The sequence below is a fragment of the Lolium rigidum genome, chromosome 3 (assembly GCF_022539505.1).
Source record: "Lolium rigidum isolate FL_2022 chromosome 3, APGP_CSIRO_Lrig_0.1, whole genome shotgun sequence".
Classification (NCBI taxonomy): domain Eukaryota; kingdom Viridiplantae; phylum Streptophyta; class Magnoliopsida; order Poales; family Poaceae; genus Lolium; species Lolium rigidum.
In genome coordinates this window covers 191,829,677-191,841,974 of record NC_061510.1, presented here as the reverse complement: position 1 = coordinate 191,841,974, position 12,298 = coordinate 191,829,677, and the positions used below count along the sequence as shown (strand labels likewise).

At 45.4% G+C, this 12,298-nt stretch overlaps 1 long non-coding RNA gene and 1 pseudogene across 1 annotated transcript; one reads left to right on the top strand and one right to left on the bottom strand.

The window, feature by feature from the left end:
* Positions 1-1,569: 1,569 nt before the first annotated feature.
* Positions 1,570-2,351, bottom strand: LOC124699575. The gene is made up of 3 exons (XR_007001441.1): positions 2,317-2,351; positions 2,044-2,163; positions 1,570-1,871 (listed from the first exon to the last, which is right to left on the bottom strand). It is a non-coding gene; the product is annotated as an uncharacterized LOC124699575 (long non-coding RNA).
* A 3,645-nt stretch (positions 2,352-5,996) lies between these two features.
* On the top strand, positions 5,997-10,617 carry LOC124695928 (annotated as a pseudogene).
* The last annotated feature ends 1,681 nt before the right edge of the window (positions 10,618-12,298 follow it).

The following is a 12,298-nucleotide window of genomic DNA, read 5'->3' as shown; positions in this document are numbered from 1 at the left end:
AATTTGCCAATAGATAGTTTACTATCAGCAGCAGTGGTCTGGGGTATTGGGTGGGAAACTGGAACCATCCTATTTACAGTCTCACACACACACATACACAACCTAACAAGCAATGACTCCGATGAATTCCAGGCTACATAATCTAGAACATTAGAGGCATCTCCCACAGTTCTAAGTTAATTAGACACAGACCTTTGTTTATAAGAATTCAGGAGAGACAGTGCCTTTACACATTGGCATCTACAATAATACAAACGTATTCATTTAAAAGAACATTCTCATAACATGAGAAGAAGCATTGTGTCTTTGAATCCATATCATCTCTCCCCTTTTGCAAAAGACAGCAGTACAAGTCAGAGTGACACATCTGTAGTATTTAGTACGAACATTTAGTAGTAAGATGCAAGTTTCCTACAATTAGGACATGATTACAAATAATTCTAAGTTCCCAGGGGCGCCGACTCATCGATGGCCATGCTCAGCGCGCAAAACACATAGACCACACCGGCCGTACGCAGTGTCGTCATAGGCCAAGAGCACCAAAGGGAATGGCACCCCACCTAGCTCCAGCATCGAGCATGCAATCCTAATAGCAACCATTCGTAGACATCTCAATTAAGAAACTTTATTGTCACCTCTCCACATAATGTAGCAGATGTTCAACATAAACATAGTCATATACCACCATTTACAGAAATCCAATTAAGTTTTCCCTACATAATATAAAAAATACATGGCAAGGAGTTACGAAATTATACATCTCTATGAGGCATTTTAAGGCAAGATCATGTTAGAAGGTATAGTCCTGGGAGTGAATCAAGATCTAGCAAGTAGAAATAGCTTCTCTGCAGCATAAATCTTTGTACAACTGAAACTGCCAGCATTACTGCAGCAAAAATCTTTGTTATTTTATCATTACTAATCACCCGTGAACTTTCGTACCATATTTCTGAAACTTGAGGTTCTTTAAAATATTAACCGTTTTGTGAAGTGCTAAACACAGGGCATGTAAAATTCAGTATTCTGAACTGGAACACTACATTCTTAGAGGAAACAAATAAACAACCAAACCTCAAGACACAAATGCTACGCTAAATACATGATGTGCAAAGATCAGTAAGGTTCCAAACTTGTGGAGATCTTCTAAAGCATGAGACACCTTGTTATGGCATTATTGGCATACATCATATATCTGGAAGTTTCACTGTCAGATCAAAATCTTACGAAACCCGTTTAAGGCATGCGTTTTTCCATCGTAGCAACACCGAGGATGTGATATGTTGTGATGAACGTGAAAATGACTATGCAGTGCCTACTAAAGAGCATATTTGTGAGGCCATCCCATTAGTTTCCCAACAAGGGGTGTTTGTTGTGGCTTTTTGGCTTTTGGCTTTGGCAAAGCCAAAAAGCACCTAAATAGGTGCTTTTTGGCTTTTGGATTTTGGAAGCCAAAAAAAATCCTATTCTTTTGGCTTCCAAAACCCAAAAGTCAAAAGTCAAAAAAGCACCTATTTAGGTGTTTTTTTTTTGGCTTTTGCCAAAGTCAAAAAGCTAAAAAAAGCCACAACAAACAGGTGTATGCATAATAGGCCTAAAACTGAAGGGAATCATTTAGAGCAGCAATATTACAATTCACAAGACCTTACAGTCAAGAGAAGTAAATAAATGTGAACCTGCGCAATAGAAGCAGACCCAACAGATTCAACTTCAAAGAAATCAAATAACTCACCAAAGCTCTTGCACAACTGACTCTCCACAACCTCTCTAATAACTTCAATTGGCTTGGACGCAGCTTTATCACACAAAGTAACAAGCCTTTTCACCTAGGCTCTCGGTGCGAAATCAGGCTTGTCCAGAATCCGAGTTGCCTGCTGAAGATAGCAAGAAAAGGTGAAAAGGTGTGAGTAAGCCGGAGTACCATGGCATATGTTGGTCTTAGTAAAACTTTGTAAACTCCTCCAAAATTCGTCAAGCCATACTCTATATATAACCGAACTAAACAAGCCGGCCGATCAGAGGGAAAATACAGAAAGCATCAAGCACCTTGAGGAAGAGACCGCTGAGGTAGGACCATAGGGAGTATATCCTCTGGATGCCGATATCGTGCTATGCTCCCACAATGGCGTCATGCTCCTCCTCGTCACTAATGAACCCCACACGCACCTGATCGAACCGACCAAATAATCGACCACCGTGACCAAAATACAACCAGCAGTGACAGAGTATCAATGAGCTGTGGCTCGGTACGTACAGTGCAAAACACAGTAAAGTTTTAGAACCATGCGGGCAAGCACCGTTGGATTAGATGAGGCTTACCTCGTCAGTTTTAGCTGTCGTAGATAACAATGACTCGGATTCAAAACAACACGCAACACAGCTTACGGTAACAGATCAACCTGAAAACATGCATATCATTCTGGCTATGAAAGAAAAGTTGCAATCTCAAGGGCAAAGATAGAAAAAACTCATACTGGGAAAACGTGAAAATACGCTAGACAGACAAACACAATACAGCATGATCATGTGTGCCTTCATTATCCATAATCATATGATTTTCTCCTGGAGCCACACAAAAAGAAAATTCTTGAATTTTATACTAAAAGACAAATTTAATTGAACAAATTACCATTTGACGATGGGGAAATTTAATTTCAGCAACAACATTTCTGAAATGTTATTTCAAGTGAAGAGATTAGTAGGTCTGAAGCACAATTCATTATGAGTAATATACATTAATATATTTCATAAGTTGAATAAACATAGTAATTAACTGCTCGCATGTATTTGTATAATTTTTTCTTTCGTCGGTATTGACATGTTTAGGTATTTCTAAGTTATTAGTTAGAACTTAGAACAGCCATATTTTTGATAATGTACAATTCAAGCCATATTAAGATGAACAATAGCAGTTTTCAGAGGAAGCAATTACAAATCATTAGGAAATAAGTATCAGACAACAATTAGTAAATAAAAACTGAAGTAATATAATAGACAACTATAAGAAGTTGTACTACCTTTCTGAAGCATCAACTATTTGTCCTTACTGATTTCTAATTGGATTCGCTACAATTTCGGAACCTTTTCCTGCTTATATGCACACAAAGATGTATATCATGTAACTGATAGAATAAAAATGGTATGCATAATGGTATAGCTGCATTACTTCATAAAAATAAAACAATTAGCCATAAATCTGAGAAAATAAGTCTAAAACAGTAGATTTATGTAACATATCATTATTAGGAGGGTGAGATGCAGTTAGACCAAGTATAGTACCTGAGAGAAGATTTTAACATTTTGGAAAACCATTAGTTCCTCCTTATCCATTGCCACAGTGCATCTCACTTTTGAGGTCAGTACCAGCTCCCGTCCCTCATACAACTTTCACTAAATTATCATTCAAATGAACCAGATGTATCTCACAAGAATCCATATGTAGTAGACAGTTCCAACAAATTCATACCATTTCCCTCACACGTACCTCACTGTGCTAAGTCCATCCCTAGTACTCGGCCGGATGTGTCAAAATAGGAAAAGCACATGTTCGAGGCTCAAGAATGACACTCAAAACAACCCCATGCTAAAATGGAAATGCTTCGAACAAAAGTCCATACAACAAAATCAAACACGAATTTTGTCATTAGTTTTACCACGTATCAAATGTATCCAAGTACCAAAACTTTGTCTCAAATGCAGTGCACTCTAGAGAAAATCACCAAAGAATAGTGAGACATTTTGAACATTGGATTAAGTACCTGGAGTTGCTTTATCTTTCTCTTCAAGTATGATTCAATCTTTCTCCTAGGGAATTGTGGGATGTCGTCTTAATCACAGCTCGTGAGCCTATAATCTACAAAACAAAGAACTGCAGAAAAAAACAAACAGAAGGTCGATAGTACACAACCTAATTGTACATTTTTAACAAGGAGTTTCGGAAAACTCTCAAATTTCAGTTCCACTTCAAAAATTACACAAGTCTATCAGTCCACACAAACAGAAGCGCATCATCTGATCCTCTAAAATACTTGCATGTTAAGTGCATGTACAAAATATGCCCATGCTCAGATCCATCCATTCCTATTTAAGAAGGTGCTATTAGTAATGCAACAAAATCACTACATCCTACATCAGATGACGTAGCCCAAACACCTCATGGTAAGGCTAACCCAATATCTAACTAACAAATTATATCTGTAGCACCTAGCAGAGCCTCTAAAAACTGTGCAAGAAATTCCAAGGTTTTCTCAGGGAACTTTTCATGTTCAATAGTAAGGTAGAAGGTAATAAAGACACATATTTTTTGATATAGGACTTGCTAAGCACCCAAGAACAATTGCCTTGATCTCTGAATCCTATTAGAAACAACTCAAACATCAGGAAATTTCCAAGGGAAATCATCTAAAGGAGAAATATTGCTTGATAGAAGGAGTTAACAGTTATGCCTCGAGAACTCACCTTGCTCGATATGGAACTCGCGCTCGACAGCTTGGGTGATGGCACCGGTCAGCTTCTTCCACATTACGAGGCCTCAGGGTGGTTACTCCATCAGTGGCAGGACCACATGAAGGAAAGCGGCAGCAATGTGCACGGTAGCAGCATGGAGATGAGATTGAAGGACTTGAGGCATCAGGAATGCTATACCTTTTTGTACCGGTTGAAGGAAGCTCCATGATCCTCTGAACGGCGGTTGCCGTTTGACCGATTGGATCGTGCATGGCGGCAGTTTCCATTGCAGGCGCTGACCACCATGGGACGGCGGACAAGGAATCCAAGTGCGGCTAGTATTCAATGCCCGTGCGACATTAGCTGACCACCATGTGAGGATATCATGCATAGTGCAAGGAAAACAACATCAGCATCAGGTACCAGCCAAGTAACAATCACGGCAAGAAAAACAAAGAGTTAGTATTCACGTGTGAATCTCGTTTGGTATTCAAGCATAACATATGTACCATTTTACCTTCATCATCACTTTTGTGTTCCGAGTCTATGATCCTACAAAGCAAAATCCTGAAATACATGAAGGCTCGTTCTAAAATATATAAACATTTTTATATGAAATCCATAAGCTTGGGTTGCAAAATAGATCATTCAACTATTTTTTCAGCTGGCTGGATCAGGGCCATATCTCGCCATGGGCGCCTGCACGCACCTCATCATGAGAAAGAGAATGAGAGAGAAGGGAGGGGGATTGGAGCAGCCGAGCGGGCCTCACCTCGCCGGGGTCTCAGCAGTCAGCATTCGTGGAGGTGCTCCCTTCTGCGGACGAAGAGGCGGGAGGAGTCCCGTGGTGAACTCTGCCGCCAAGCGAATTCGTAGCAAACCTCGTCGACCCGCCCTGATTACCGTGACCGGGCGCCTCCCGCCGCCTCCCCACCCATGGTCGGCTTGATTTGGGCGAATCCAATACCCCACCATCGCCAAATTCCTTGGCCTACAGCTCCACCACCTACCTTCCGCCACAGAACAGGGGAAGCTTGGCTTTGTCCATATCCACCGCATCCTGCCTGTCATGGACGATGCAGGGAAGAGTGTCACACCTGTATCTGCGGTAACTGAACCTTGATAAGCTGTGTCAAGTGTAGGCAGGAGTGGGCCAGTGTGCGTGTGGCTCGGGGTTCCTTTATAAACCCCTGTATATTCCCGGACAAAGGCATCGAAAGAAATAGAAGCGTATCGCTGTCTCTCATCTTCTCTCTGTTCGCCCACCTCCTGCTTGCTTTTCCCATCTTCCTCTATTCCGGATCTAAATCACCATAGATTCCCGATCGTCCACCTCCGGGTCGTGACAATCTGGTATCCAGAGCTAGAAATTCCTGCGAATTTTTTTTCCGGCTCGTGGCGCTCGTATCCTCTCGGCGTTGATTCGTAAATCCGGGCAAAAGATGGGAATCACCTCGGTGAATCCCACAAAATCCTGCGCTCGGTTGATCCGCTTGGAGTGAGTCGCAACGGCGCCGGCGAAGAGCAACGCGGCGCAGGCGCAGCAGGTCCTGATGGGCTTGGAAGCAAGTGGAGCGGAGATGAAGGCGATGCTGGAGCAAATCATGCGGCGTCTGGATGATGGTGCGGAGGTCAGCAACAAGTGCCATGAGGAGCAGAGCGCGTTCAACGCGCAGGTCGCGCAGGATCTCCAGGTTTGCCGCAAGCAGCTCGACCTCACCCAGGCTGACGTGGACGAGGTGCGGCAAGCTGCGGCCACCATCACGTCGACGACGGCGGCGCGCGCGCCTGTGGGAGAGTCCCGCGCGGCGGCAGCGGCGTTTGTGGCGTCGGGGATGGGGGTGCCCGGCTATCCACGCCTTGCCAATGACGGCGCACCGCTGATTCCTACGGCACCAGACGTCCAGCCACACCCACCACCTGTTCGACAAGGGCGCGCAACCGCCCAGTTCGAGGACCGTGACTCCTTCGTCAAGCCGCCTAAGCACGACTTCCAACGATTCGATGGTGAGTTACCGAACTTATGGCTCGATCGCTGTTCCTCGTACTTCGAGCTATACAGGACACCGGCGCACAACTGGGTGACTACAACAACGCTGTACTTGGATGGCCGCGCGGCACTCTGGTGGCAGGCGGTCAGGCAAGGTCGTCGCCTCGTCAGTTGGGAAGCATTTGGCAGGGCTCTGCAAGAGGAATTTGGGCCGGAGGAATTTGAAACACAGATGCACCAGCTACTTCAGTTGTGTCAGTTGGGCACCGTGGTGGAGTACAGATTACAGTTCGAGAAGTACATGTATCATCTCCTGGCTCTCGATCCATCGTTGAGTATCAAGTTCTTCGTCACACAATTTGTGCTGGGTTTGAAGGCCGAGATTCGAGCATTTGTTCGTGCTCAGACTCCTACGAGCATTACTCGTGCCACTGTGTTGGCGAGGATACAGGAGGAAGAGTTGGATGCCTCGCGTCCACGACAACGACCAGCACCATCAGGTCGTCCTCCACCAGCTCCATTTGTTCCAAGAGTACCAACAGCGCCTCGTGTCAATGCTGATGATTTCGGCCGTGAGCGGCAGCTGCGGGATTATCGGCGTGCGAATAATTTGTGCTTCAAGTGTGGCGACAAGTACTCTCGAGAACACCAGTGCAAACAACCTGCTCAGCTGCTCACAATTCAGATAGGAGAATATGGGGAATTACTATCCGACGATACAGTTCATGCTTTGGAGCTATTGGATGAGCCGGTCGACCAAGCAACATGTTGTATGATTTCTGCTCATGCTCTGTCCGGGCAGGATGCACCAGCTGCGCTTCGCTTGCCAGTCACAGTGGGCAATCAAGTGATGCTCTTGTTGTTGGATTCGGGCAGCTCACACAGCTTTATCAACAAGAACTTCGCTGACAGTATTGGGGCAACCACAGTAACCATTCCAGCAGTACCAGTGAAGCTAGCAAATGGGCCGTTTGTCGGCTGTGACCAGTTAGTTCCGGACTTAGCTTGGCGAGTGTCGTGGCTCCGGCTTCGCCACAGATTTGCGTGTGTTGGAACTGGGAGCATATGATGGGTTGTTGGGCAAGGATTGGTTGGATTTGTTCAGCCCTATGACCTGTGATTGGAAGAGGAATTCCATATCATTTCAGTACCAGGGCAAATCAGTGACACTTCAAGGCATTAGGCACAATGAACAACCAACAGTGGAGCAAGTCGATTTGGCAGCGATTTTGCAGTTACAGGCCACCAATGATATTCTGGCTGTCGCAGTGTTGGACTCTTTTGATGGTCGGACCACTACCTCTACATGGCCGCAGAGTGTGAGCAACATTTTGACAGAATTCTGACGATGTTTTCTCGGAATCAAAAGGATTGCCTCCACACAGACAGTATGATCATGCCATCTCGCTATAGGAGGGCGCACAACCACCAAATATCAAGCCCTACCGATACTCGCCCCTCCAAAAGGATGAGATCGAACGACAAGTCAAGGACATGCTCCGATCGGGTGTCCTTACTCACAGCATGAGCCCTTATGCCGCCCCGGTACTCCTGGTAAAGAAGAAGGATGGCACTTGGCGTTTCTGTATTGATTACAGGCGTCTGAATCTGATCACAGTGAAGAACAAATTTCCTCTACCCATTGTGGACGAGCTCTTGGATGAACTGGCAGGAGCTGCATTTTTCTCCAAACTGGATTTGCGTGCTGGGTACCATCAGATACGTATGCGCGAATCAGATGAGGAGAAAACAGCGTTTAAAACCCATCAAGGGCATTTTCAGTTCAGGGTCATGCCGTTTGGCCTAACCAACGCACCAGCTACCTTTCAATGTCTGATGAATACCATCTTTGCTGAGTTCACAAGAAAATTTGTTATAGTCTTCTTGGATGATATTTTGGTCTACAGTGCTACTCTGCAAGAACATCAGGAACACCTGCGGCAAGTGTTGACACTATTACGGGAGAACCAATTGTATGCTAAAGAATCCAAATGCTCTTTTGCCCAATCTAGCATGAGTACTTGGGACACATTATTTCCAAAGATGGGGTGGCTACTGACAGTGAAAAAACTAAGGTCATGCACTCTTGGCCAGTTCCATCAAATGCAACAGAGCTTCGTGGCTTTTTGGGGCTCACAGGGTACTACCGGAAGTTTGTGTCGAGATACGGCATCATTGCCAAGCCTTTGACGCAGTTACTGACAAAGAAAGGGTTTAAGTGGAATGATCAAGCGCAAGAGGCATTTGAGGAGCTCAAGAGGGCTATGGTCAACACACCTATGTTGGCATTGCCAAATTTCGATCGACCATTTACGATCGAAACTGATGCATGTGATACAAGTATTGGTGTTGTGTTAGTACAGGAGGGTCATCCAGTGGCATTTTTGAGTAAAGCTTTGGGAGTGCGCAATCAACAACTGTCCACTTACGAGAAAGAGTTCTTAGCCGTCATGATGGCGGTGGACAAGTGGCGAGCGTACTTACAGCGAGGTCCATTTGTGATCTTAACTGACCACAAAAGCTTGTGTAATTTGGGTGATCAGCAGCTCGACACGTGACACTGCAGGCGCAAGGCGATGTCCAAACTGGTGGGACTTCGGTTCGGTTTCGAGTATAAGAGGGGAGTGGAGAATGGAGCGTCGGACGCTTTGTCACGAGTGGGCCACTTGTTATTGGCGAATGCCCTCTCGGTCCGTCGCCCAAAATGGCTAGTCGAGATAACAAATTCTTATGAAACTGATGATCATGCTCAGACTCTTCTGGCACAGTTAGCTGTCTGTTCACCGAGTGAGGAAGGTTTTTCGCTCAGTCGTGGCATTATTCGTTTGCATAATCGTATTTGGATCGGATCCAACACAGCATTGCAAACTAAATTGATTAGCGCGTTGCATCAAAGCGCGGTTGGTGGTCACTCTGGAATTGCCGCTACTTACCAAAGGGTGAAGAAACTGTTTGCCTGGACTGGACAGAAAACAGCAGTGGAAGAGTTTGTGCGACAGTGTGAAGTTTGCCAATATGCCAAACATGAGCATGTCAAGCCAGCAGGGAAATTACAACCTTTACCAGTGCCATTGTTGCCATGGCATGATATTTCGATGGATTTCATTGAGGGGCTACCGAAGTCTGAGGGTTTTGAGGTGATTATGGTGGTGGTTGATCGGCTAACCAAGTTCGCACACTTCGTGCCTCTGAAACACCCCTTTACTGCAGCTCAGGTCGCTCAGGCCTTGTGGGACAATGTCATCAAACTGCATGGGGTACCACTGACGATTGTCTCGGATCGAGATAAAATTTTCACCAGCTCGGTGTGGCGTGACATGTTATCAACAGCTGGAACCAAATTGCTATATTCTACAGCTTACCACCCACAGACGGATGGCCAAACAGAGCGGGAAAACCAGTGCCTAGAGATGTATTTGCGCACTGCCGTGCATGATGCTCCGTGACAATGGCGACGTTGGTTGCCAGCTGCCGAGTTCTGGTATAATTCTAGCCATCACACTGCCTTGAACTGCTCTCCTTTCAAAGCTCTGTATGGACGTGAACCAAACCTGGGGGCAATGTTGAATTGGGGGGCACAGTCGACAGGCACACAAGACATGAACTGGGTCGAGCATACTGATCGGATGCATGCTCAAATGCTTCGAGCCCAGCTTCGCTTCAAGAAATACGCGGACAAGAATCGGACAGAACGTTCCTTTGCTGTGGGAGAACAGGTTTTGCTCAAGTTACAACCTTATGCTCAGACTACAGTGGCAAATCGACCTTGTCGGAAGCTGGCATATAAGTTCTTTGGCCCATTTACGATTGAGCAGCGAGTTGGTGAGTTAGCTTACAAGTTGACCCTGCCAGAGGAGGCTCGTATCCATCCTGTATTTCACGTGTCACAGCTGAAGCCCTTCACACCAAACTACACCCCAGTGTTCATGGATTTGCCGGGACCGCCAGATTTATCGACATCAGATTTACAGCCCGCACAAATTCTGGAGCGACGTTTGCGCAAACAGGGGCAGGGTCAGGTGGTACAGCTAAAGATTCGGTGGTCTTCTAAGACGCCGGAGGAGGCAACCTGGGAAGATTATGATGTGCTACGCCGACGTTACCCGACAGCACCAATCTGGGATGGAGCTTCGTCTCAAGGAGCGGCAATTGTCACACCTGTATCTGCGGTAACTGAACCTTGATAAGCTGTGTCAAGTGTAGGCAAGAGTGGGCCAGTGTGCGTGTGGCTCGGGGTTCCTTTATAAACCCTATGTTCCTGGACAAAGGCATCGAAAGAAATAGAAGCGTATCGCTGTCTCTCATCTTCTCTCTGTTCGCCCACCTCCTGCTTGCTTTTCCCATCTTCCTCTATTCCGGATCTAAATCACCATAGATTCCCGATCGTCCACCTCCGGGTCGTGACAAAGAGGAAGCAGAGGCGGCGGGTAGAGAGAGGATGCGAGGAGAACGGAGGAGTTCGTGTTTCTTTTTCCAATCAGGATCGTGTGTGCGTAGTGGCATGGAGGTTGTTCGTCGGCAGGTTTTTACCGGGTTTATTTTAACGTGGCGCGGTTCGGAGGGCCCAATTTTTTTCGTGCGGAGTGGGAAAAGACGTACCATGGGACACCACCTCTAGACATTTAATATAGTAGAGACTTACTTGTCCTCTCAATCCAGCAGCTAAGATGGTTTGCAAAAGAATGTGACAATAATGTGTTTTTAGGCTTTGTACTTTCGTCCCATCATGACTTACAGATTTTGCAAAGTTCGAAGCATATCCATCTGGAAACCTCAACTCATGTAGGAATTTGCAGAATGCACGCGCAAGTTCTCGAGAAAGTGCATATGGAGCCTCTGGCCACTCATATTAGTCATGCGAGTCCTCCTTCATCAATTGTAGATGTTTTAGAATATTCAACTTATTCTTCGCGATGTCGAACCTAGCATTAAGGTTGTCCTTATTTTTCTAATCCATTTTGAGAATTGTTCCAAGAAGATTGTCACAAATATTTTTCTCAATGTGCATGACATCAAAATTTTGTCTCATTTTCATGGTGGGCCAGTACTCCAAGTCCCACAAACTCATCCTCCGGTCCCAAATTGGCGCATGTTTGGGATCACTTTTCTTTGTTTTTGGTGGGTTGCCCTGGGGCTCGGAGTGGCAGGATCGCTTCCTTTTACTGTTGTCTGCTTGTTTATTTTTATCTTGCTGGCTGGCTGACTTCTGCTTCTTGTTCATGTCTGCACTTTTCTTCCTTTTCATGGCTGCTTGTGCCTTCTTTTTCATGGCTGCCACTTGTAATTCCTCGGGCGAAAGCTGTCTAACCCTCTCCAACAATTCTTTCAGCTCAACTGCAGTGAAATGACTTGGCTTCTGATGATTCTTATGAGCCTTTAGATACATATTGCCTTTGCGCATACGATGTTTCTTTGGAAGGAAACGAAAAAGTGCCCACAATACCCAATTTTTCCTTTTAGTGGTCTTGTAAGAGGATAGTTGTCATAGTGAATACAAGCAGCATAGCCTTTTGTAGTACGTCCTGAAAGAGTGCACAGAGCTGGGTAGTCGTGAATACACCAAAGAATTGCTGCTTTAAGAGAAAACATTTTATCCTCAGCTTCTGATAGAGCATCAGCGGTATCCACACCTTTACAAAGTAACTGTAATTCTTCCATAAGAGGCTCTAGAAAGACATTAAAGTCCTTCCCAGGTGATTCAGGGCCTGGAATCAGCAAGGACATCATGAAATTTGACTGCTCCATACAACCCCAAGGTGCAAAGTTGTATGGAATAACAAAGACAGGCTACATGTTGTAGCTTTTGCTCATGTTGTTATAGGGATTGAACCCATCAGTAGCAAGGCCAAGTCTAATGTTCCTGGC